The sequence below is a fragment of the Lissotriton vulgaris genome, unplaced genomic scaffold (genome assembly GCF_964263255.1).
Source record: "Lissotriton vulgaris unplaced genomic scaffold, aLisVul1.2 SCAFFOLD_1831, whole genome shotgun sequence".
NCBI lineage: Eukaryota > Metazoa > Chordata > Amphibia > Caudata > Salamandridae > Lissotriton > Lissotriton vulgaris.
The window spans coordinates 164,029-191,496 of NW_028248689.1; positions in this window are offsets into that span (position 1 = coordinate 164,029).

Here is a 27,468-nt window from a genome sequence, read left to right on the forward strand (position 1 = left end):
TAAGTTTTTAAAAGACGTAGACTTAAACATGACTGTTCCTCCTTAGAACATAGCGACTGGGAGGATGGACTGACATAGAGACTTGACGGGTACTGTATGACGAAAATTGACTCGAAATAACACGTTAGAGAATGTAACTAGACGTTTGACTAGGTAGGGAAAGGACAAAAGAAAAGTGCACGGGTAAGGGTTACCAAGACTGCACCCGTCTGGGAAGTTAGAAATGTTGCTGATGTTCAAAATGTACTGCCCCCTTCTCACACTCTTATAGATCTAGCCCAGCTGTCCGACTGTTCTCCCGATCAATACTTACCGTTGCCTCAGCCTGAAGAACTTCCCACCAAAGGAAGAAACTGGAAAATGGTTTAAAATCCAACCATGGGTAAATAGCGCGACCAGGTTCATTTCTGATCGACTAACCGAGGTGTAAGTATTGGCAATTGAGAACGCTCGAAGAGATAACAAGCGAGGGGGAAAAGGAGGGAAAAGGAGGGAAAGGTAGAAAGAGCTAAGCACGTAGGTAAATAGGATAGTAAAAGATAAGTAGGATATAAAAAATATAGATCTTGTTGGCCAACTATTGATTTCTGTTTTGTTGTAAATGTCTTATATATGTAATACAGGTACTGTGTTCCCTCGTCTGAGTTTGTGTGTGTGTGTACTGTAGGGGTTTATGTTCTTTCTTTGTTTGCGTCTCTCCGTTACCTGACCCCCTACTGTTCTGTGTTGTGAACGCAATAAATGACCTATTTTTGTACACGTCTCTCCCTTTCTCTATCTCTCTCCCTCACTCTGTCTCTCTCTACATGTCATACGTGTACCAAATGGCTCGTTTAGATTGCGGACGACTCTGACTCTCTATGAGAGTCTCCCTATTTCCTCTTCCTTTTTATGGTAAAATCGTGCCTCGCTGGCACCAGTCTGATTGGATACTTATTGAACGTGAAGGCGTTCAGCGAAATTGACCGAAAACTAAAATGATTGTATCTCGCCATATTACTACCTCTCCTTTCTGCAAAATGAATGAACTCGAATTGGCTGAGAAGGAAAGGACAGGTAAGACGACTAAGGTCCCCCAATCTGGCCTTTATAGGGGAACTGTATGTCAATGGCACCTTATTTTTCTGTTCATCAGAGACGAACGCCAACGTCCAGATTGACCCCCAATGCCCAGATTACCCCCCCCCTTTTTTGCACCCAAGCGCGAGCGCCCGAAGCATCCCCGCCCCATTTGATAGACCCCAGCTGCTGTCCCGGATATAAACATGATGACCATGAGTAACTGTCGTCCCTCGAGAAAACCCTGTTTTACGTGACTCTCGATGATAGCGCCCCCGCCCTGTTTGAAAAGATTAGCCAGCCTTGAAGAGAAACGTTAGACTGTTAAAGGCTCGGGTTTGAAAGGCAAGTCTACACTGGAAGCTCCAAAATGTTGAAATTGATGAAATGCGCAGTTGATGGGAATATTATTTCTATAGATTTATGTGATGAATAGACGATGAATACCCTTGGCATGAACACAGTAGGAGTGTTGACATATGCACTGCTTGGTAATAGACCTCTGACCGTGACCGATGAGCATATCACCCAAGTGCGTAGGATTGAGGGAGGAATTCACCTGCATAAATGACTTCTTCTGTCAGTTCTCTAAAAGCTTGTTTTGTACCTATTCAAAGATTTGCGATCACCGGAGGAGAAGGGTCGGACGTGCCTGGCTGCAGATCTTGAGATACATGCGACCTCGACCAAAGGTGGAGCTGCAGAGCGACAAGATGCGGGACGAGACAGCAATTTCAAACGTGGAAAATGAAAAATGACGGGCTGCCCTGAAGCCCTCCGTCTGCTAACCCACGTGTGCCTGGAGTCTCCGTCCCCCTTCTTTGGGCCCGATTGATGGGCCTGCCTGCTTGTTATCCTTTGCTCCCTTGGTCCCTTTTGTGTGTCCCAGGAACTCTGACCCAACTCCGCTCTCTCTCCTATCGACTATTTGAACCACACCCACCCTCTTTTCCATGTGACTTCACGCCAAAAGGAACGGCATTCAAGTGGAAACAGGGTGTTGCCACGGAAATATAGGTGCCGAGCATAAGGCACCACTAAAAGGACTGGTTAGGGAACAGGACTGTGGTCTAACAGCAGAGGACAGACCGCACTTTGCAACGCGAAAGGTTGAATACGAGCTGGACCTATAGCTCCACCGCCGGTGCTCAACAGCGCCGACGAGAGGATACGGACTAGAGCCTACCAGTGATGGCTCACTGCTAAATAGACACTGTGACGAAGAGATCTTGTGTATTGAACTGAATTCCGCCCTCAGCTGTTTGGTTGAGATGCTCATTGGTCGCATTTTTTAAGTCAGATACATTTATGCTATGTAGTGCGTTTGAATGTTAGGAACTCGACAAATGCAATTTCCTATGTGCTGCATCCTGCCGATCACATCGACTGTCCATGATTATATGCCAAATGTTAATATTGACAAATGCTAATTCTTCAACCACGCCTGTTTATTTGTACCCCCATCAATTACAAAAATGAACTCTGTCATGTAAAAAGGGGCGACTGTTGAAATTAGAGAAATTGATGTACATAAACAGCGTTCATTTCCCCTCTTTCCAGCTCCTCTCCCTGCAAGCACCATGAATACCGTAAAATATTGACCGCATCACTCTGCCAGTAAGAACCCGTACCCATATGTACATGACAGTCATTTTAGGCACCCTGGCCTTTTTCCTGCTCATTAGAAACACCGGCTTCCCTTCGGCGCGTATCTGAACCCCCCTCCCTCTCTCACATGCATGGATTATGAAACCCTCTCCCTCTGCGCGACCCTGCCCTGAAAGGCAACCCTCCTGCTTGACCCACGCAAACCCCCCATTCTCTCCTGAAGAGGCATCCTTTGCCTTAGCTGACATAGCCCTCCCCAGCTGCACCTGACTGCCCCCGCTCTCTCACACATAAGTCATAAGATCTCTCTCTCTCTCTCTGTGCGACTCTGTCCCTATGTCCACCCTGGTCCCCCCTCCCCTCTCCCTCACACGGGCAAGTCATAAACCTTCTTCTTCTGCAAAACCCTGTCCTTGGGAGTCACGGCCGCGCCTGACCAGCACCTCCTTTCCTTTCATGAATAACCCCTCTGTTAGTAAACCCTCCCTCCGTGATTGACTGTCCACACATGTCTGAGGTCATCGCCTAAGCCAGGAGATACTGTTTACTGCTTATTGTATGGAATCACTCCTCTTCAAAGGACCCACTATTGATCCTGGCCACCCCACCCCCTGGGCTATGATCAGGCGCACACATCCTAAAAGTTGGCGGAACACTCAGCTGCGTGATTACCCTCCCCTCTTATCAGCAGGTCAAGGGTCCCTATTGTGAATATATGTGGGGTAGGATTGACACGAGGATTATGGGGATGTCTTTTCCGTGTTGCACAATGTCATGATTGTAATGCTAAGTGTTCTGTAAGGTATAAAAGACGATCTCTCAGCTCACTTGTTAGAGCACCTCCCGAAAGACACTGTGTTTCGTGTCCGAAATGACAGGCTCTCCTCATGAGAAATAAATCCTGTTCTTGTGACTCCTGCTTCCAGCGCCCGTCTCTTTATTTTGGTAACTATTCAGAATGGGAACTAAGAGGCGACTTGCGCCAGCCATCCGGGCATCGATACTAGTATGGGCTCACTTTCCACAGTACGCCGCAGATGACTTCGGTGGCCTTTCATTTGTACGGTGGTAGGCGGACTCTCTGGGTCCTTCCGTCGAGGAAGGAGATGATCTATTCCAGTGCCTTCTCCTGGATTCCGACGTTGTAGAGGCGCTGCACTAGGGTGCGGTGGCAGACGGTGTCGAAGGCCGCGGAGAGGTATAGGAGGATGAGGGCCGCTGTTTCTCCGTTGTCCATCAGGGTTCCGATGTCATAGGTGGCAGCGATGAGGGCGGTCTCGGTGCTGTGGTTGGCTCGGAAGCCAGACTGTGAGGGGTCGAGGGATCCGTTCATCTCGAGGAAGGCGGCCAGTTGCTTGTTGACGGTCTTCTCGATGACTTTGGCCGGAAACGGGAGCAGCGAGATGGGGCGGTAATTCTTGAGTTCGGTGGGGTCCGCTGTTGGTTTCTTGAGTAGAGCGCTGAGTTCGGCGTGCTTCCAGCTCTCAGGGAAGGTGGCGGTGGTGAAGGAGGTGTTGATGATGTCCCGCAGGTGGGGTGCGATGACAGCGTCGGCCTTGTTGAAGACGTGGTGAGGGCAGGGGTCGGTCGGGGATCCGGAGTGGATGGAGTTCATCATGCGGACGGTGTCTTCGGTGCTGATCGGGGTCCAGGCGCGGAGGGTGGTGGTGGGGGGCGTTGGTTCGGTCGTGACGGACGTGGCGTTCGTCGGTTGGGTGTTGAAGCTGTTGTGTATGTCCGCGATCTTGTTGTGGAAGTAGGAGGCGAGGGAGTTGCAGAGTTCTTGCGATGGGGTGATGTCGTTGTTTCCGGCGTTGGGGTTGGAGAGCTCTTTCACGATGTTGAAGAGTTCCTTGCTGTTGTGTGCGTTGTTGTCCAGCCGGTCCTTGAATGCAGTTTCCTTGGTGGCGCGGATCAGTTGGTGGTGCTTCCGGGTGGCAAGCTTGAGGGTGGTTATGTTGTCCGGTGTTGGCTCCCTTCTCCAGGCTTTCTCGAGGGCTCGGCAGTTCTTCTTGGAGCTCTTGAGTTCGTCGGTGAACCATGGGGCCTTCTTGCTGCCGGGTCTGCTGGGCGGGGGCGGGGCCGAAGCCCTGCGTGACACCGGGGCCAGTGTGACGGCAGTCCGCTGTCATCTGGTAACCCCGGAACAGATCTTGCCAAACGTTCTTTGCCCCGTCCGATCAGCTGACAATTCAGAGAGCCTGTGTCGGATGGCCTGCGTCCCCTTCGAATGGGGAGGAGTGTCCGGTATGCTGAAGGTGACTGTCCGCGATGATGCCCCGGTGGACTGCCTCCTGGGGAACGACCTCGAAAGTTCCCCCTGGGCAGCCGTTGAGAGAAGAGAGCACCTGGGGATGTTGGGCCTCCCGGACTGGGCCTGCGTAACGACCCGGTCCATGGCCGCCCGCACCATCCCCAGTCCCGAAGAACCCGAATGGCCAGCACCTCCTCCCCCGATCGTCCCGGAGAGAGACGCCCTCAGTACTGATCCCCCAGAGCAAAACCAAGAAGGGCTCGCTCAGCTCCAGGACCTTCCAGAACTGGCCCAGTGGCGTCAAGAGGGTGGACCCACCCAGGAACAATTCCGGCAAGAACAGAAGACCTGTCCCTCCCTCGAGGGACTCCGACAGCAGGCCCTCGCCCAGAGCGCAGGAGACACCGCAGGGGCACACTGGATCTATTGGGACAATGACCTACTCTACAGCGAGCAAAGAATTGCTGAGTTGGGGACCAGCCGGGTGCTGGTGGTGCCCCTCCGCTTCAGGGACTTCCTTTTGAACTTAGCGCACGATGTCCCCCTTGCTGGGCACTTGGGACAAGACAAAACTCACAACCGCCTGGTAACACACTTTTACTGGCCCAAAATGCGAAATGATGTCTCCAACCACTGCCGGGCCTGCCCCACCTGCCAGGCCAGCGGGAAGAGCGGCCGGAAAATCAAAGCACCCTTGCAACCATTCCCCGTCGTCACAACCCCGTTCGAACGGGTGGGAATAGACATTGTGGGGCCCCTGGACCCCCGAACAGCACAGGGGCACCGGTTCATCCTGGTCCTGGTGGACCACGCCACCCGCTATCCCGAGGCCATTCCTCTTCGGACCGTAACAGCACCAGTGGTAGGCCGAGCCTTAATGGGGATCTTCTCTCGAGTGGGCTTCCCCCGGGAAGTCGTCAGCGACAGGGGCACGAACTTTATCTCCAAATACATGAAATCTCTCTGGCAGCAGTGCAGGGTTTCCTACCGGTTCACGACCCCCTATCACCCGCAAGGAAACGGACTGGTCGAGCGGTTTAACCGCACTCTCAAGGGGATGATCATGGGCCTGGAGGAACCCCTACGTCGCCAATGGGACGTGCTGCTCCCGTGCCTCCTCTTCGCCTACCGAGAGATCCCCCAGAAATCCCTCGGTTTTAGCCCCTCCGAGCTCCTATACGGGCACCCTGTCTGGGGGCCCCTCAGCCTGGTCAAAGAAGAATGGGAGATGACCCCTCAGAAGACCCCTCCGGACGTGTATAAGTACCTCCTGACCCTCCGCAACCAGACCCGGCGATTCAGGGAACTCGCCAAAGCCAATCTTGAGGCCAGTCAGGAGGACATGAAGAAATGGTACGATCAACATGCCTCCTCCATTGAGTTCGAGCCCGGTCAGCAAGTATGGGTGATGTCTCCAGTCGAACCCTGTGCCTTGCAGGACAAATGGACGGGGCCCTTCAAAGTGATTGAGCGCAAGGGCCCTGTCACCTACCTAATAGACATGGAGTCCCCCCGGAACCCCCTCCGGGTCCTCCACGCCAACAGACTCAAACCACACTTCATACGCTCGGAGCTCAGCCTACTGATGGCAACAGATAGTGGGGCGGAAGAAGACTCCGAGCCCCTCCCTGACCTACTGAGGACCCGTGAAAAAGATGGCTCAGTGGAAGGGGTCCGACTCTCCGATGCCTTGACCCCGGAACAACGCCAAGACTGTCGGGCCCTCCTGCTGCAATTTGCGAACCTGTTCTCCCTCATCCCAGGGGTCACCCCCTGGTGCCTCCACGACGTGGACACTGGGGATAGTCCCCCTATTCGACACAGGGCGTACCGAGTGCCGGATCGGGTGCGCGCCTGCATCCAGGACGAAGTGTCTAAAATGCTCGCACTCGGAGTGATCGAGCCATCCGACAGCCCCTGGGCCAGCCCAGGGGCTGTCGGATGGCCCCGGGCACCACCCCGAGCTCCGATTCTGTGTAGACTATCGGGGCCTGAACGCTGTCACCCGAACCGACGCTCACCCCATTCCCCGGGCAGATGAACTGGTTGACCGTATGGGGGTTGTACGCTACCTGAGCATCTTCGATCTGACAGCGGGCTTCTGGCAGATCGGCCTCACCCCCAGAGCCCAAGAACGATCCGCCTTCTCTACCCCGGATGGCCACTACCATTTCAAAGTGATGCCATTCGGCATGAAAAACGCTCCAGCTACATTCCAACGACTCGTGAACCAGGTATTGGCGGGCCTCGAAGAATTCAGTGCTGCTTACCTGGACGATATCGCTGTGTACAGTCGTCACTGGGCCGACCACCTTCACCACCTCCGAGAAGTCCTGCGCCAGCAGGCCGGCCTTACCATCAAGGCCAGCAAATGCCAGATTGGCCAGGGGTCCGTGACCTACTTCGGACACCAAGTGGGGAGCGGTCTGGTGGCCCCCCTCCAGCTCAAGATCGCTGCCATCCAGTCCTGGCAGCCACCCGTCACCCAGACCGAGGTCCGAGCCTTCTTGGGGCTCACCGGATACTACCGGTGGTTTGTGAAAGACTATGGCAGCATTGTGGGGCCCCTCACAGAGCTCACCTCCAAGAAAAACCCCAAAACCGTCAACTGGACTCCGGACTGTCAAGCGGCCTTCGAGAAGTTGAAGGCCGCCATGTGCACCGCCCCGTGCTCCAGGCCCCCGACTACAGCCGGGAATTCCTCGTCCAGACGGACGCCTCAGATCATGGCATTGGGGCAGTCCTCTCTCAACTCAACGCAGAGGGAGTCGATCAACCAGTAGCCTTCATCAGCCGACGCCTGCTGGCCCGAGAGCAGCGCTGGAGCACCATCGAGCGGGAGGCCTTCGCAGTAGTCTGGGCCCTCAAGAAGCTCCGGCCCTACCTCTTCGGTACCCATTTCAGGGTACAAACAGATCGTAGACCCCTGCAATGGTTGATGCAGATGCAGGGGGAGAATCCAAAACTGTTGCGATGGTCCATCTCCCTGCAGGGGATGGACTTCACTGTGGAGCATCGCCCTGGCCAAGACCACGCCAACGCGGACGGCCTGTCACACTTTTTCCGCCTCGACGAGGAGAGTACCCAAGAAGATGGGTGACTCTCCCCGCCTTCAGCTGGGGGAGACGCATGTTGGACAGGCCTCGTGCACGGGCCGCTCCCTCCCCGCATGATAGGGTCCGAGCACCGGCTCTCCCGGTGTCACCAGAAGAACCACCCCGGCAACCCACAGAAGCAACCCGCAACCCGTCCCCCACGGGACGCCTGCTCCCGAACATCCCAGCATCGGCTGACCCGGGCCTCCGTCAGCACCATTGCCCGGCCCAGCCGCCATCTTGGACACTGCACCACGAGGCCGTGTGGCCTCAGCTCGACACCAACCCTGGGCCTGGCCAGGCCCCGACATCGAGGCACCACCATCCACCCAGGAGGTGAACGGACCACTTGGCAGGTCAATGGGAGAGAGGAGTGTCGATGGCTCTCCCCCGCCAGGTGCCGATCGCCCCCAGCCTCCCCGGGCGCTGGCTCCACCCCCCTGCTGGGTGTCTGGACTCCCTCATCCCGGACCTCCCGACCTCAAAGAGCGAGGGTCCGGACATCAAAGGAGGCCAGACCTATAACTGGGGCAGCTCCAGAGCAGGAAGGCAGTTGTATCCTGGAGTCGAGAGACCCTTGAAGAACTCATCCTTGACGGACTGCTGGCACTGCCGCAGCCCTGCCTTGTGAACCATCGTCCTGCCTGCTGGCGCTGCCGCTGCCCTCTGCAACCTACATCCTCGTCGGGACCTGCTGGCACTGCCGCGGCCCTCTGCAACCTACATCCTCGTCGGGACCTGCTGGCGCTGCCGCGGCCCTCGCAAACCTACATCCTCGTCGGGACCTGCTGGCGCTGCCGCGGCCCTCTGCAACCTACATCCTCGTTGGGACCTGCTGGCGCTGCCGCGGCCCTCCGCAACCTACATCTTCGTCAGGACCTGCTGGCGCTGCCGCGGCCCTTCTCAAGTGAGACTTATCATCCGAGCCTGCTGGCGCTGCCGCGGCCCGACCTTCCAGAACTCCGAGCTCGAGGATTGTGAGCTATTCATCGTACCACCTCAGTACCAGACCGGTACCAAGACTGTCCCGCTACCCTTTCCCCCTCAGAGACTAGAATTGAGAGGACCCTCGTGTCCCGATCTCACTGTATCGCTGATATCCTTGCCTCAAGAATCGTATATAAAGAGTGTTGACCTTATCCTTGTGTGGTGTCCATCTGTGGGGGGGAAGTTACTTGTCTGTACGATCGCTGGAGACGGCCCTCTCCGGAGGCCTCTCCCCTTGTCCTCGGCCGACCCTCCAGGTCCCCGTCTAACAGCATCACTAACAGCATCAGTGGCCCCCCCAGAATCCCTAGACTGCTCCCGAGCCCAGTCATAGATGACTCCTCCTTTGGACCCCCTTTTTGTATACAGCATCACTAACAGCATCGGTGGCCCCCTCGGAATCCCTAGACTGCTCCCGAGCCCAGTCAACGTAGGGGCCCCATATTTCGTTAGGCCTGGAAGCAGGCAGCATGAGTTCCCAGAAAGAGGCCAATTAAGTCTAGCCATACGTGACCTCTTGTATCCAATTCGCAATCGTGGGCCTCTTCTTCCTACCCCACAGCCGGGCTATTTGGCGCTTGGCAAAAAGTAGCCGTAGCGCGTGCAATTTGCATCTCTTGACTTGTGTGTCTTTCACATGCCCCAGCAGAGCTAATAGTGGTGATGGGGACAGTGGCATCTCCAATATCTGGTTTATAGCCTCAAATATCGCAGACCAGGAGTCAAAAATGGCTGGACAGAACCACGCCATAGGTAAAAAGGTCCCCGGAAGCTTGTTTCCCTCCCAGTGTAAGAATTGGCTTGGTAGTTTGGTTTGCCCTGTTCCCATCATGCACTGGGACAGGAACAGACTAATTTGCATATAGCCAGGTTCTGAGCTGGGATGGTGCAGTGAGCTAAAAAACGGTGTTGGATCTAGCCCTGATCTCTTGACTGGGTGAGAGTATTCTGCTTAATTCAGAAACTCTGTCCATCACCACCCCTTGTTGTTAAATATTTTGTCCACCATAAGCGTGGAAGGGTATACTCAGATGTGAGTCCCTGGCTCATTGCACCATCAGGATTCAAGCAAGCCGGGCCGACGACGGCTGAAATGCCAGAAACCGGTCCCCGGAAGCTTGTTTCCTTCCCAGTGTAAGAATTGGCTTGGTAGTTTGGTTTGCCCTGTTCCCATCAGGCACTGGGACAGGAACAGACTAATTTGCATATAGCCAGGTTCTGAGCTGGGATGGTGCAGTGAGCTAAAAAACGGTGTTGGATCTAGCCCTGATCTCTTGACTGGGTGAGAGTATTCTGCTTAATTCAGAAACTCTGTCCATCACCACCCCTTGTTGTTAAATATTTTGTCCACCATAAGCGTGGAAGGGTATACTCAGATGTGAGTCCCTTGCTCATTGCACCATCAGGATTCAAGCAAGCCGGGCCGACGACGGCTGAAATGCCAGAAACCGGTCCCCGGAAGCTTGTTTCCTTCCCAGTGTAAGAATTGGCTTGGTAATTTGGTTTGCCCTGTTCCCATCATGCACTGGGACAGGAACAGACTAATTTGCATATAGCCAGGTTCTGAGCTGGGATGGTGGAGTGAGCTAAAAAACGGTGTTGGATCTAGCCCTGATCTCTTGACTGGGTGAGAGTATTCTGCTTAATTCAGAAACTCTGTCCATCACCACCCCTTGTTGTTAAATATTTTGTCCACCATAAGCGTGGAAGGGTATACTCAGATGTGAGTCCCTTGCTCATTGCAGCATCAGGATTCAAGCAAGCCGGGCCGACGACGGCTGAAATGCCAGAAACCGGTCCCCGGAAGCTTGTTTCCTTCCCAGTGTAAGAATTGGCTTGGTAGTTTGGTTTGCCCTGTTCCCATCATGCACTGGGACAGGAACAGACTAATTTGCATATAGCCAGGTTCTGAGCTGGGATGGTGCAGTGAGCTAAAAAACGGTGTTGGATCTAGCCCTGATCTCTTGACTGGGTGAGAGTATTCTGCTTAATTCAGAAACTCTGTCCATCACCACCCCTTGTTGTTAAATATAGGTAAAAAGGTGGCGGCGGTTGCACCACAGCGCCAGCAGCATCATTCTCCCTCAATCCCATCCTATGTAATCCGATAGGTGTCCTGTAGTAACGATGTAGAAATTTGAAATTAATTAATCTGAGTTTATAGTTGGGTGACAGGTCGGACATGTGAGCACAGCAGTACGACCACTGGTCATCAGACAGAGGGGAGGGCAACTCTGCAGGCCATCTGTGGGGAGCCTGAGAGGTAGTCACAGGGGCCTCTTTTTGCATTGAAGTATACAATCTGGTAATGAGCCGACGCGAGGACGGAGTACGCAAGAAATTTTTCAAGGCGCTTGGCAGAGTTGACTGGGAGGGGACATCACTATGTAGTGCCTTACATGCAGCCCGAAGCTTGTGATATAAAAAAACTTCACCAAAAGGCACTGTTTGACCGTCTTCTGCAACAGGTGGGTCTCAGAACTGCCCCATAGGATATAAATCAGCAAAGGTGTGCAAAGACAGTTTCTGTGCCATCTTATCACCAAGTTCATCTTTAACATTGGGCAACATAGGATTACGTGCAAGAGAAATAGAGGGGGCATACAGCTCCCTCGCTCCAGACCTTCTCCGCAATCCCTCCCATGCCCACCGCAGGGTCTCAGATGTGTCAATGTCTTTCCCGGGCTTCTTATAGGATTGATATAGCGCAACCCGGAGAGGAACAGGCGCCACCGCGTCCGTTTCGACCGCCACATGAGGCTGGAATGGCGTTGGGTGCACCCAATAATGCAGGAATTGTGCCTGCGCACACAATGCGTACAGTTTCATATCTGGCGCGCCCAGCCCACTTTGAGCAGTCGGTAGTGACAACATGGCCCAAGACAACCGAGCTTGGGCATTAGTCCAGACCAGAGAGACTAATTGGGATTGTATTGATTTAAAAAGGGGCCAGTGAGTATCAGTGGCAAGTTCACAAAAAGATACAAAAATTTAGGCAAGACGATCATTTTAACAAGTGCATATTTTACCTGCAAGCGACAATGGGAGTTTAGACCATAAAACTACCTTGTCCTCCAGCCAGGACACAGCCCTCCCATAATTCAGAGCCCAGAGTTCTTGTATGTTACGGCTAATCCAGACACCCAAATTCTTCACTTGGTCCTGTTCCCATTTCAACGGGAATTCCGAAGTCACCGCCTTTGTGTTGTCAGTTAAGGGGAATATCACTGATTTTGCTCAGTTTATATTCACCCCCGATAACCCGCCGAATTTAATGAACTTATGCAACACGACGTCCAGATTGCGCCCAGGGTCTACAATATATAACGTTATGTCGTCCGCATAGAGCGAGATCAACAGACTACGGGCGCTAAAACCAATCCCTCTATCAGTATGGTGCTGATGGATACTTTCAGCCAGCGGCTCCATCGCTATGGCAAACAGCAAGGGCGAGGGTAGACATCCCTGCCGTGTGCCTCGCGTAATCCGGAAGGGATCAGATACATTATTATTCACCCGCACCCTGGCCGTTGGTTCGGCGTATAGCAATTTAATCCACTGGAGAAATAAGGGGCCGAAACCCATCCGCGTCAGTAAGAAATTGGTCCTTTTTAACTGGAAATGAGCTGTACATGTCCAAATCCACAATAAAGCTCCCAGCTTATTGCAGGCAACATAGAAGCAGTCAGTTCAGTCTAGCTTTCTACTTTGTATTCTAGGCATGGGCATATCACTCACTAGTCTTCTCACCCTCACAGATCCAGGAATTAAAAACTTATAAAAGTTAAAAAGGTGTTTAATGTTTGCTTCCTCCACTGAGCAAAGAGTTTCTGTCCCAGGCTATCACAGGCTTGCACAGACTTTTAATATTAATTTGACACTGGGCTGGTATCAGACCTGGGCACAGATCATCAGTCTGACCACGTCAAGAGTATGGCATCCGAGATGGTCAGGGGCCTGAAGTCTCAGTTCTGCATAGGGCTGCAGGATGATCTGGGGACAGGTGTGCAGTCAAAGATGCACAAAGGGCTGCAGGATGATCTGGGGACAGGTGTGCAGTCAAAGATGCACATAGGGCTGCAGGATGATCTGTGGACAGGTGCGCAGTCAAAGATGCACATTGGGCTGCAGGATGATCTGGGGACAGGTGTGCAGTCAAATATGCACATAGGGCTGCAGGATGATCTGGGGACAGGTGTGCAGTCAAAGATACACATAGTGCTGCTGTTTCATCTTGGCAGAGAGCCTCAGTCAGAGCTGTGCACAGACTGTAGCTAGAGCTAGGCACAGGCAAGAAGCCTGAGCCGGGCACAGGCCCGCGGCTTCTTCTCGGCACAGACCTGCAGTTTCAGTTTGGTAACAGGTCTGCAGTCTGCAGGTCGGCATGAAGAGTTTGGTGCGAGGTCACAGTTAGAGTTGGACACAGAGCCATAGTCGGGGCAGGGTACGGGAATTGAGTCTGAGCTGAACATAGTTCTATCTACAGTCTCAGCTGGGTCAGAGCTGGGAACAGGATTGACATTAAAGCTGAGCACAGGTCTGCAGCCTCAACTGGACACAGACAAGCAGTCTGAGCTGGACATAGACCTGCAGTTTTAGGTGGGCATAGGACTGCATTTTGAGTTTGACACAGGGATATAGTCTCACCTGGGCTTAAGGGCTAAAGCTGGAGCTACCTACAGGGCTGCAACCTGACTTGTGTTGTTAGGAAGTTATATTTTTCCTGCTGGATGGCTTGCCCTCTGTGCTACAGGTGTTGAAAATTCATATAATTTCTATTTGCATATTAATGAGGACTTTATGGAAAATTAAGTGAGGTTTGGCACATTTACATGAGTTCCAAAGCTGGTATTTAGAGCTGTCTTTTAGTGTGAAATGCATCATCAGGTCCACTTTGACATGTGCATTGCACATGACCCAAGCAGCAGCTGCTCTCTTTCTATTCCGTTCATGTTATTCCAATACTCCCACAATAGGATTTTTCTCCCTATATAAATGGAAAATTTCACAGTGGCATAGGGGTCTAATTTCGGGTAAAAAGCATAAAGCAAAAAGCCGAAAGGATTATGCCGGCATAACAAACATTTTGTTCAGGCCTACTGTCTTGCACAGACTGCCTCAACATAATTTTTTAACTCTACTTTTCAAAGCATCAACAAATTCCTACAAAAGATTGTATGTTTGGAGCCCAGCTGTGGTGGCCATACTTTTGTGGACTTTTTCACAAATTCCTAGTTCCACATTGGTAATACTTTTGCAATGGATCAGTATGGGGTGCCGTCTCTTATGTAAGAAACCAGTGTCTAAAATGGGCACGCACCAGCACCTATGACAAACAGCAACCTTTTACTTACAGTCCGCTGGCGCTATGAACAATAATAAAACAGTTATATTTCATACTAGCGGTCCGCCCCGATGTTGTCCGGGGATGAAATAGAAGTCTGCAATGGTGGCTCACCTGGGAACGTTTTCAATTTCCGGTTCCTGCGCACCTCACAGTCTGAGGGTGTGTGCCTTGGTATGTTCAAGCACTCCAGTGCACTTAGACGCTCCACATCGCATCAACGGCAAACGCCACAACTTCAAGAACGCTATTCCCCCGCTTCGCAATGCTTCCGGCGTATCCGAAGGCACACGCCCACATCAATGGTAAACGACACGCCCACTTCATTTCGTGTCTGAACGCTATTCTCACACACAACAGACTACTCTGTACGCTTCTCGCAAGCGGTATAATCCACCATGGTTTTGACGAATACCGCGCTCATCGCTCTATGCACACGCCCCCAGCACAACGCACACTCCCACAACGGACTACTGAGAACGCTGCTCGCAAGTGGTATAATTCAGCAGGGTTGGGTTTTGACAAATGCCGTGCCCATCGCTCTATGCACACGCCCCCAGCACAACGCACACGTCCACAACGGACTACTTTGCTCCTAACGTTCTTTTCCCCTTATAATGTATATGGTGGGCTGCTGTATAGCCTATGTCCATCTGCTGATACTGTGTTTTGCAATGCTGTATTGGGTGTTCCGATTGGCGCTGTAGTTCCTGAGCTTACCCGCCTCAAAGGTTTGGGCTCTCTCTTTATAATATTAGTATGGATTTGGACATGCATGTTGAAAGTGAAGAGTGTGGCATCTATTATGAATACAAATGTTTATGCGAGAAGGAACAACTGTCAGTTTGTATGAAACATTCGCTCAAGTAAAGGACGGTGCCCAGAAATCCCAGATTTGCCAGGAAAGTTCTGTTTTTCCAGCATGTGTCCTGGCAAATATCGATGAATTCAGCTCCTGTCCTGATTTTCAAAGATTGTCCACTAAACACACAGGAAGACTTAACATGCACCAGGGCAAGATGAGTTAGGAGCCCTTATAAGAAATGAGGCCATTAAATATGATACTGTGTGTAAAAGTTACATTTAATTTGTGCTTAGTGCCTCCATGCCAACCGTGTTCTATATTGGTGAGGGATACCCAGAAATCCATTCTGTGACAATGGTGGCTGCTAAATTGTAGCTCCCCTTTTATGGTTATGGTATGCCCCAGTTTTTTGGTTTTAAAAATGTGGTCCGTCTCAGCCAAGGTTTACAAGGAACAGTGCATTTTGAAATATAATGTTATCACATAATGACTAATACCTCTTTTTAAGTAGATATTTACCTAAAGTGCATCCAGCTCTCAGCACTATTATGAAACATGACTGCGCGACATAAGTCAATGGTATCGAGGGGACAAGGGTGGAGTAAGCCCAGCCACACATGGACACTTGGAAATGGACATTACATTAGAATCTCTGGAGCGCATGTTAACCCTCTGAGCTCCCACACCATTCCAATCATTATTATTTGTGAAACTGACTAAAGGAAAGGACAGATATTCTCAAAGTAGTCTACTCCTTACCAAAATCACTTGAGTTTGCAGTGCTTTGTCTCAATGCAAACATCAGGGCTATTCTGCCTGTGGACTTTACTGCCTGAGAAGAAATACAATTTTACAAACAGCATTCTTCTTCGGAGGGAAATCAGGGATCAGCTATAACCATCTTTTTAATGACAGGTGAAAGGCACCGCCAAAACAGCATTTTTTTGTAATTTTGTTTTCATTTGATATTTTATGTTATGGTTCATGATATGAAACAAACGCATTTGGAAAGATAACCAATAAATGTGTAGGAGGAAGAAGCCAATGTCAAAAGTAACTTAAAAATGTATACAAATCTTGTGAAAACTCGATTTCTAAAGCAGGGATACTTACATTCATTCCGACATGGTTAAGTAGTTACTGTTTGTGACTAATTTGCAACTTTATAAAGATATCATCTGAAGGGGAATTTTGCCTGTATTAGTTAAAATGTTAATGATTAAGGGGTCTATTAGGATGGCAGATGGATGGCCACCGCCGGTGACCATCCACCCGTGATCGAAAACCGGAAAACCGCCGGCCCGATTAGCATTGCGGTCGTAACCGCCGAGGTGTGATTTTACTCCAGCCAGTTTTCCGGCAGTTGCAGTCCACCCGCTTGCCTGGTGGGTGGAGCTGGACCACTACAATTGTGGCAGATCAGGGTCAAGCACCGCCTGCACGATTATGATGTCGGCGGTAGCCAGCCTTTCCGCTGCGGTGGAACCGCCATGGAAAGGGTGGCAGAGACATGTTCCGGGGGCCCATTGCGGGCCTCCCATGTGTTGGGGGGTGGGTGCACTGGGGGGGGTACCCATGGCCCCCCCTGCATTTCCTTGTGCCAGGTGGCAGGCACTGTGCCGTGCCTGTCTCGCAGGCAGGGTGATGCAGGACAAGCTCCTTTTCACAACAAGGCGGTGCTGCTGGCAGCAACAATGTTGCTTTTTGAAGACATGGGCCGGTGTACCAATATTTTTCACTGGGTTTGCTTCACAAACAATGATGCAATCCAGTACAAAATGTGTTTTTTGAATTTACTATCCTGCTCAAAAAGTGATTTGTCATGGAATTTTGCCTGTAAGTAACACAATGCAATGTTTTGCATCACTTTGCATCACTTTGCATCAAGGGAGCGTGCCATGGGTAGTACATGTAGTCTGCTCTCAATACTAGACAGAGTTTGCCCAAACAAATAATGCATCTTGGAGGAAGGGGTAAATAAGAGGAATGCGTTTATTTCTCCAAACCTTTACAGTGCAGCTCACATCCAAAGTGGGAACATTTTTTAAGTTTGTCTAGGCAAACATTTTGCACTGGAAGGGTAGCCTTCCAGAAAAAATAACCTGTGACAGACATGACACAGACACCTTTGCACTATGGTGGAAAGTTGTGTGTCTGGCTGTAGGCAGCCTGATTGTGCACCAGTCTCAGTCGCTATGCAAACAGTAACTTCGTTAAATAATTGGCATTGTTCATACAACGTGAAATGTAAAGTACCGTAGTAGGTGTCAAATTCTCCCCACAGCTTGGCTTCTGTGTATGAATATGTCATCGTGACAAAGCAGTGCATGTTTGTAGTCTGGCTGAACATAAATGTGGTTCACTCAGCCAAACGTCATCATTTAATCCAATTTTGTTTAAGTCAAAATAATCAAATCAGTTCCTTCAAAAGAGACCCATCATTTTCACAATTCTAACATAATACATGTGAAGACAGAAATTCTAACATTCTGTTTAACTCTGTAGTCATAAAAAAGATGCTCGGGTGCGCTGACCTACTGCAACTTGGCACAATGGTAATCCGCACCTCCCGCACTGTCCCATATCACACATTTCTGGTGCTCGCTCTATTCTCTGCATATTGTTCATCTCTTTAAATCACTCAAAATAAATATTATTGTGATATTCAAATATATCTTTTAAGATGTTCACAAATTTTATAAGAACATCCCTCTTCTGTTAAAAATATAGTTCCCTATGCTGTGGGCATAACATTGCTTCCGTTCACTGTCTGCAAGTACGTAGTCCATAGCACAATACAGCTCTAGTCACTCACACATCTAGCCTTTATCTAAAAGAACATATTCCATAGTGCATATTCGTATGTAAACAAAGGCTAAGCAACATAACATTTCTGAACTCCTGATACAAGCATTAAAACGTAACAAAAGGCATTGATGCTGCAGGTTTATTTGCAAAAAACAAACAGGTCAGTTTATATCCTATTTCAGAGCAGTGCACCATCATTCTTTAATTGCAGATACGGATCAAAAGGCAATCGTGAAGTATTTTGGGTTTCGACCCTGACCCTAATTGCTTTTAGCAATATTTATAAACCACAAACTATTTTCAGACACAAAAAGTCTAAATTAAATATCTTCATGTAAATAAAAAATGAATTTTAATAAATAGAAAGGTTCATTTTCATGAAAATATTTGAAAAATTACAGGTCTATGCAGCTTTCCCTTTGAAATGTCTGTCCTTTCTGCTGCTAGCATGAGATTCTGGTCAACAAAGTGGGCCCGATTCACAGAACGAATTTAAGACTCAATCCTAAACTTACTACTATTTTGGTATTCACAGAATGCACTTACTACTTTTGGCATTCACAGAATGAACTTACTACTTTTGGTATTCACAGAAGTTAGGATTTTGTCTTAAGTTTGTCTTAAGACAGACTTAAGACAGACTTAAGACAGACTTAAGACAAAATCCTAACCTAAGTCTGTCTTACGTCTATCTTAAGTTTGTCTTAAGACAAACTTAAGACAAAATCCTAACTTCTGTGAATACCAAAAGTAGTCAGTTCATTCTGTGAATACCAAAATAGTAGTAAGTTTAGGACTGAGTCTTAAGTTCATTCTGTGAATCGGGCCCAGTGTGTTTAAATGCAAAGTGTGTTTAAGACTGCAGTACCGTCACCCTTCTACGGGGGCAGAGCTGAGCACAAATATAAACACACTTGGTGAAACACAGGTTCCCACAAGGCAATTTTTTTTTAAGTTGTAAAAATTGACACAGATGTCACTGAACATGATAAAAACTGAGGCAAGTTACCCCAAATTTCGCAAGATGCTTAAAACCTGGCTATTTGACAAATAAGTTGTTTCCCGGCGTTGCTGTTTATGGCTTTTTCATCCGCACCGGGAAACCCTTTGTGGGTCGCTGTCGCGCAATAGAAATTCAAAAAATAATAATAATAATACTGACGCCATTTGTTATCATTTAGAAGACATTGCCTTGTGGGAACCTGTGTTGAGGTCCCCACAGTGCACTCAAGACCCAACAGCGTGAGTGTGTTATCACACCCAAGTCCCCACCAGGATAGTAACACAAACCCATACACACAACCACACACAACCAACCACACACACACCCAACCACACGCAAACACACACACACACAACCACACACAACCACACACACAACCACAAGCACCCACACAACAACACACACAACCACACACACACACAACTACACACAACGACACACACTACCACACACACACAACCACAACCACACACTCAAGCACACACAACCACACATACAACCACACATACAACTACACACAACCACACACAGACACAACCACAAACAACCACAAACACAACACACACACACACAACCACACACACCCAACCACACACACAACCACACACACACACACACACAACCACACACATAACCACACACAACCACACACGCACACAACCACACACACACACACACACACAACCACACACACAACCACAGGCACCAACACAACCACACACACAACCACATACAACCACAACCACACACACACACAACCACACACACTACCACAACCATACACACACACCACACACACACAACCACACACAACCACACACACAACCACACACACACAATCACACACAACCACACACACAACCACACACACACAATCACACACACATAACCACAACCACACACACAACCACAAATAAAACCACACATACAACCACACACACAAACACACACACAACCACACACAACCACAAACAACCACAAACACAACACACACAACCACACACACAACCACACACAAACAGCCACACACACCACACACACACAACCACAACCACACACACAACCACACACAACCACACACACAACCACAAGCACCAACACAACCACACACACAACAACATACAACCACAACCACACACACACACAACCACACACACTACCACAACCATACACACACACCACACACACACAACCACACACAGACAACCACACACACACAACCACACACACATAACCACACCCACACACACAACCACACACACGACCACAAATACAACCACACATACAACCACACACACAAACACACACACAACCACACACACACAACTACAAACAACCACAAACACAACACACACACACAACCACAACCACACACACAACCACACACACAACCCCACACACACAACCACACACAACCACACACACAACTACACACACACAACCACACACACAACCACACACAAACAACCACACACACACCACACACACAACCACAACCACACACACAACCACAAAACCGCAACCACACATACAGCCACACACACAACCACAAAACCACAACCACACACACACAACCACACACACACAACCACACACACAACCACACAGTCAGTGCACACTTTCATCAGGCACAGACACCATCAGTCGTCAGTGCACGCGTTCACCGGGCACAAACACCACCAGCCGTCAGTGCATGCTTCCACCAGGCACACACCATCAGCCGTCACTGCACGCTTTCACCAGGCACACACTCACCACCAGGCGTCACTGCACACTTCCACCAGCACACACACACCACCAGCCGTCAGTGCACGCTGTCACCAGGCACACACCACCAGCCTTCAGTGCACGCTTCCACCAGGCACACACACCACCAGCCGGCAGTGCACACTTCCACCAGGGACACACACCACCAGCCATCAATGCACACATAAATTGTTAACGCATCCACAATTAACTATTGTAGCAATCGCAGTATGGCGCACTTTACTTTTAAACATATTCATCTAAAGCGCAGCATGCCACCATTGCTACAAAAATAAATGCAAATTTTTTTGGCCTACAATTAATAGACTTTTGTTGCAATTGGTGTTGCAATATTTAGCAATGCCAATAGCTCAAACTTAATTAATGCGAGACCTATTTCATTGCAAATGCTTGTTAAATGCAGATGGCGGCTTCGGCTGAGTCCCCTTGAACTCTGGGGAGTTAATTGCCTTAAAGCTGGCTTTTAAACGAAGCAATTAAAACAAATAGTAAGAGAAAAGGGCAGCAATTTAAGAAAAATACAGACATTCCCGCCTTTGGAAGGTAAAGGGTTGGAAAGGAGAAGGGATTATTCCATTCGAGGAGAAGGGAGAAATTAAAGGTCATTAATATTAAAATAGTTTGGACAAAAAGAGATGGTACCAGTAAATATGAATGGTTGGTGCAGAAGTTAAACATTCCAGTGCATTCATCCTGCGTTAACTACATTTCGCAAATAAGGCATTAACATTCCGTACCCCGTGAATTCCGCTTCCACCCCATTTGATTCACCAACTAATCGCCATTGGTTTCTACTCGATGTAAGGAAGTGTCTTCATGACACTGGGGGCATCTAATAATTTACTGATTCCCTCCACACCAGTGGTCGAAGTGGGGAAAAAAAAGTAGGGGAACTGTGGGCGGAGACTCAGGGGGCGGTAATAAGAGGATTGGATTAGTGGGCGGAGTTGGAGGTGTGGCTAGAAATAGCAAAACATACCAATTTTTAGTATTTTTAGAGAGCTCGATATTCACATATACTGATTCCATTGGTGGCACTGTGAATGGAAATGCGGGGCATGAACTGCACATCTTGTTAGCATTTAAAAGGGGTGATTTGGAGCGAAAGGCAAGAACAAAATCTAGCCAAGAGGGAAAACACTGAAAGCAAAAATGATGCTTCTCGTTTAGCATCTCAGTTTGAATGTAATTTCTAAGTCAAAAATAACTTATCTTTGCAGTTTTATGAAAGCAGCAGAAATATACATTTGATGTGCGTGTAGGCCTAAATCTTTATTTGCAATCTCCAGTTTTTCCAAATGCCATCCCACCTACCTTTAAGTACACGTTTCAGCACACCCATCAAATCACTTAAAGCTGTGTCACCAAGGTCCCAGAGCACGGCCCAAAATATACATGAAAAGCTCTAACTCTCTTTAAAACCACCCTGCAAGCCAGGCTTTTTGATGCGGCCTCCTTTGACTGAGCGGGGTGTTGAGGAGTAAGCCGCACCTATTAACAAAACCTCTATGTTCATCAGACTCTAAGTGGGCCAAGGATATTTATTTATTTATTTATTTTTGCAATTTATTTAGCGCACAAATACCCTTAGGTGTCTCGGCGCTGTACAGATCAAGTGCAGAAAGGGATCAAGTTCTTACTGAATAAAAAGCCATGTTTTTAATTGTCTCCGGAAAGCCATCAAGGAAGGACATGATTTTATGTGGAGGGGGAGAGTGTTCCATAGCCTGGAGGCCGCAACTGTGAAGCGTCTGTCTCCCCAGTTCACTTTTTTAGTGCACGGAATTTGTAGCAGATTGGCTGTAGAGGAACGCAATGCTCTTTTGGGCGTATCAACTAGCAAGGCTTTCTTTAAAAATTCTGGCCCTATGCTGTTCCCAGCCTTGTAGGTGATGCATAACGCCTTGAATTTAATGCGGCTCCTAACCGGGAGCCAGTGCAGTTGTCGGATAATAGGGGAAATAGAGGAGAATTTTGGAGTATGGGTCAGGATTCTGGCAGTGGCATTTTGGACAAGTTGTAGCTTGTTCAGTACTTGTTCTTTGGCATTTAGTAGTAATCCATTACAATAGTCAACCTTAGAAAGAATTAAAGTTGACATCAGGGTTTTGCCTGCGGTGGCTGGCAAAAACGGCAGTAATTTCTTGATCATCTTTAAGGTATAAAAAGATGCTGAGACTACCGCATTGGCATGGCTTACAAATGACAGCTTGTTGTCAAATAGAACCCCTAAATTTCTGACTTAATTGACCGGTGTTGGGGGAGGGCCTAAGTCAGAAGGCCACCATACTGGAGACCAAGACGGGGTCAGGCTGCCAAATATCATGACCTCCGTCTTGTCTGAGTTTAATTTTAAACAATTTTGATCCATCCAGGAATTGATGGCCATCATACCATCCTGAAAGTTGTCCGCAACTGTTCCTCCATTTTTATGAACAGCCAGCACCAACTGGGTATCATCAGCATAGGATATTAACCCAATACCGTATGATTTAATAACCCTCACCAAGTCCGACACATAGATGTTAAATAGCGTTGACTTAGCGAGGATCCCTGGGGAACACCACACGGTAAAGTGAAAACAGAGGAGAAGAAGTCACCCAGTTTAACTGACTGCTCACGACCAGAGAGGAAAGAAGTCAGCAGTGATTTGGCTTTGTTCTGAATGCCAATCTTTCCGACACGGTCGATCAGAATGTTGTGATCGACCGTGTCGAAGGCCGCAGACAAGCCCAATATTATTAGGACTGCTGCGCCTACTTGATCCATGATCACTCTGACCTCCTCTGCCGCCTTTATTAGGGCAGTTTCAGTTCCATGACCCTTCCTGAATCCGAATCGGGTCTCATCAAGAAGATTATTCTGGTCGATGTAATTGGTCAACTGATGATTCATAATTTTTTAGAATATTTTTGACGGAAAAGGAAGGGATGCGATCGGTCGGTAGCTTTTGGATTCTGAAGGGTCCAGGCTTGTTTTTTTTTAATAAGGGTTTGTTGATTGCTTTCTTCCAAACCGAGGGATAGGAACCTGAACAAAACATAGCGTTGCAAATGTTTGTCAGGATGGGGGCTATCAAATCAGTCACTGGTTTAATTATCATAGGTGGGCATGGGTCCAGTGGTGATCCTGATTTGATAGTAGCCATAATTTCCTTTATCTGTGTAGGGGTAATTTGAGTGAATTCAGACAGAGCTGTGGAAATAGGGGAGTGATTTGTATTGGAACTGGAGGGTTCTGAGATTAATTTTGTGGAACAGTTAGCATAGATGTCGTTGACCTTAAGTTTGAAAAAATCTGCCAGTTCGTTACAAAGATTTTGAGATGGTTCGATGGTGGTGCACATGGCGTAGTGCTCCGCATCGCTTTGTGTGGTGACTTAAAGCATTGTTATTTTTATCCTGTATTTCACCGCTAGTCCGCTCTTCCCGCACTGCCCCCTGAGGTCAATTGCTGCCTGATTGCGCCCATAGCGTAGTGCTGTCCTTCTTGTTGTTGTTTGGACACCATTTTGTTGTGCCTGCAGCCCGTCCCTCCCCCTACGCCCACGCCTCCCAGCTCCCCCTCCCACGCTCCGCCCCCTCCACTGTCCATTTATGTCTGATGGTCCCACGCGCAGCGTCCACGCGCTACGGCCACGCCGAAGGTGCGCCAAAGGTAAGCCCGTCTACGCCCGTCCGCGCCTGGACCGCGCCCAGCGCCATACCCCCTGGTCCTCATAATGCCCACCCCTCCTGCGTTACTTACGATGCCACCACCCTCCTAGCCTTTAACCCCGGCCGTTCCCCCAACTGCGTCCAAGCCGCTCCTGGACACACCCATGGACCCTTCTCCTGCAACTCCTGCAAGTTCAACGGCACCAAGAACAACTCCTCATCTACGAACACACAACAAATATCCGACCCCAACCACCTACAATGCATCCTGCTCAACACCCGCTCAGTCCACAGGCACGCCATCGACCTCTGGAATCTACTAGACACCATCTCTCCGGACGTCGCCTTCCTAACAGAAACATGGATGAACGCCACATCAGCCCCAGACATCACCATCGCCATCCCGGAAGGCTATAAGATCATTCGCAAGGACCGTACCGGCCACACAGGAAGGGGGCATCGCTATCGTCCATAAGAAATCCTTCCGCATCTCAACCAGGTCAGACGTCAATCTCGCCAACACTGAACACCTTCACTTCCAGATCCACACCGACCCCAAGACCACACTCAGAGGCACCCTCCTTTACAAGCCACCAGGACCCCGCGCACAATTTAGTGAAGACATCACGGACTTCATCACTCCACACGCGCTCCCCTCAGAGGATTACATCCTTTTGGGAGACCTCAACTTTCACCTTGAAAAGATCAACGACCGCAACACCACCACCCTTTTGGACAACCTCGCCAACCTCGGACTTAAACAACTTGTCACTACCCCCACCCACATCGCAGGTCACACACTCGACCCTATCTTCACCTCCAGCAAACATGTCTCCTTCAGCCACACCACAGCTCTCCTCTTGACTGACCACAGCTGCGTTCACTTTACCTACAACAAGCCCACATCCAACAACCACCCCCAACCCACTATGCAAAGAAACTGGAACAAAATCACCATCGACCAGATCTCCTCATCGCTTCTTCAAAACCCCCCAGCCCACTCCTCAAACCCAGACCAAGCAGCCACCAACCTCACCCAATGGTTATCCAACAGCGCCGACATCCTAGCACCACTGAAAAAACGACAAATCAAACTAGGCAGCAAGAAGGCCTCCTGGTTCAACGATGATCTTAAGAAATCCAAGAAACTCTGTCGCTCTCTTGAGAAGGCCTGGAAAAAAGACCCAACCACCAGCACCAAGGACGCCTTCAAAAACGCCACCCGCATACACCACCAACTGATCCGGAATGCCAAGAAAGCCGCTTTCAAGGACCGACTAGATAACAACGCCCACAACAGCAAGGAATTATTCAACATCGTCAAGGAATTTACCAACCCCTCAGCCAACTCCAACGACATCACCCCCTCTCAAGCCCTCTGCGACTCCCTAGCCTCATTCTTCCACAACAAAATTGTAGACATCCACAACAGCTTCGACAACCGACCCGAAGACCAACCCACCCAACCCCCTGCAGGACCCCCACCCCCCTTGAACATCCTCAATGACTGGAAGCCAATCTCCACTGAGGACACCATCCGTCTGATGAACTCTATCCACTCATGATCCCCCACAGACCCATGCCCTCACCACATCTTCAACAAAGCAGACTCCATTATAGCACCGCACCTCTGAGACGTCATCAACTGCTCCCTCAACTCCGCAACATTCCCGGAAAGCTGGAAACACGCAGAACTCAGCGCCCTCCTGAAGAAACCCACAGCTGATCCCACCGAACTCAAAAACTACCGCCCTATCTCACTCCTTCCATTCCCGGCTAAAGTCATCGAGAAAGCGGTCAACAACCAGCTCGCCGCATTCCTCGAAACCAACAAATCCCTCGACTCCTCACAATCCGGATTCCGAGCCAAGCATAGCACTGAAACCGCCCTCATAGCAGCAACAGACGACATTCGAACTCTACTGGACAATGGAGACACAGTCGCCCTCATCCTCCTCGACCTCTCCGCAGCCTTCGACACGGTCTGTCATAGCACCCTTTTACAACGCCTCAGAAACGTCGGAATCCAAGGAAAAGCACTGGAATGGATCACCTCGTTCCTCACCGGAAGAACCCAGAGAGTCCGCCTCCCACCATTCAAGTCTGAGGCCACTGAAGTCATCTGCGGCGTACCACAAGGATCTTCACTCAGCCCCACCCTCTTCAACGTATACATGAGCCCCCTCGCGGTCATCGCACGCCAACACAACCTCAACATCATCTCCTACGCCGATGACACTCAACTGATCCTATCTCTCACCAGAGACCCTAACACTGCCAAAACCAACCTGCATGAAGGAATGAAAGAAGTAGCCGACTGGATGAAGCACAGCCGTCTGAAACTGAACTCAGACAAAACAGAAGTCCTCATCCTAGGCATTTCCCCCTCCGCCTGGGATGACTCTTGGTGGCCAGAGGCCCTTGGAAAAGCACCCATCCCGACGGACCACGCACGGAACCTAGGCGTCATCCTGGATTCCTCACTCTCGATGAACAGACAAGTCAACGCCGTTTCTTCATCTTGCTTCAACATTCTTCGCATGCTCAAAAAAACATTTCGTTGGATCCCCACCGAAACTAGAAAAACGGTCACCCACGCTCTGGTCACGAGCCGACTGGACTACAGAAACACCCTCTACGCCGGTACCACCGCAAAACTCCAGAAAAAACTCCAACGCATCCAGAACGCTTCAGCCAGGCTCATATTAGACATCCCGCGTAAAGAACACATCTCTGGTCACCTGAAAAACCTCCACTGGCTCCCCGTCAATAAGAGGATTACTTTCCGGCTCCTAACCCACGCACACAAAGCACTCTACGAAATCGGACCCGAATGCCTCAACACACGACTGTCCTTCTACACCCCCTCCCGCCAGCTACGATCCTCCAACCAAGCCCTTGCCACTGTACCTCGCATCAACAAAACCACCATGGGAGGTAGATCCTTCTCCTACCTGGCAGCTAAAACCTGGAACTCACTTCCCACTCACCTTCGCCTTACTCAGAACCACCTAGCATTCAGAAAGCAACTTAAAACGTGGATATTTGACAAGTAATTCCCTACCCTTCTTCAAGCGCCTTG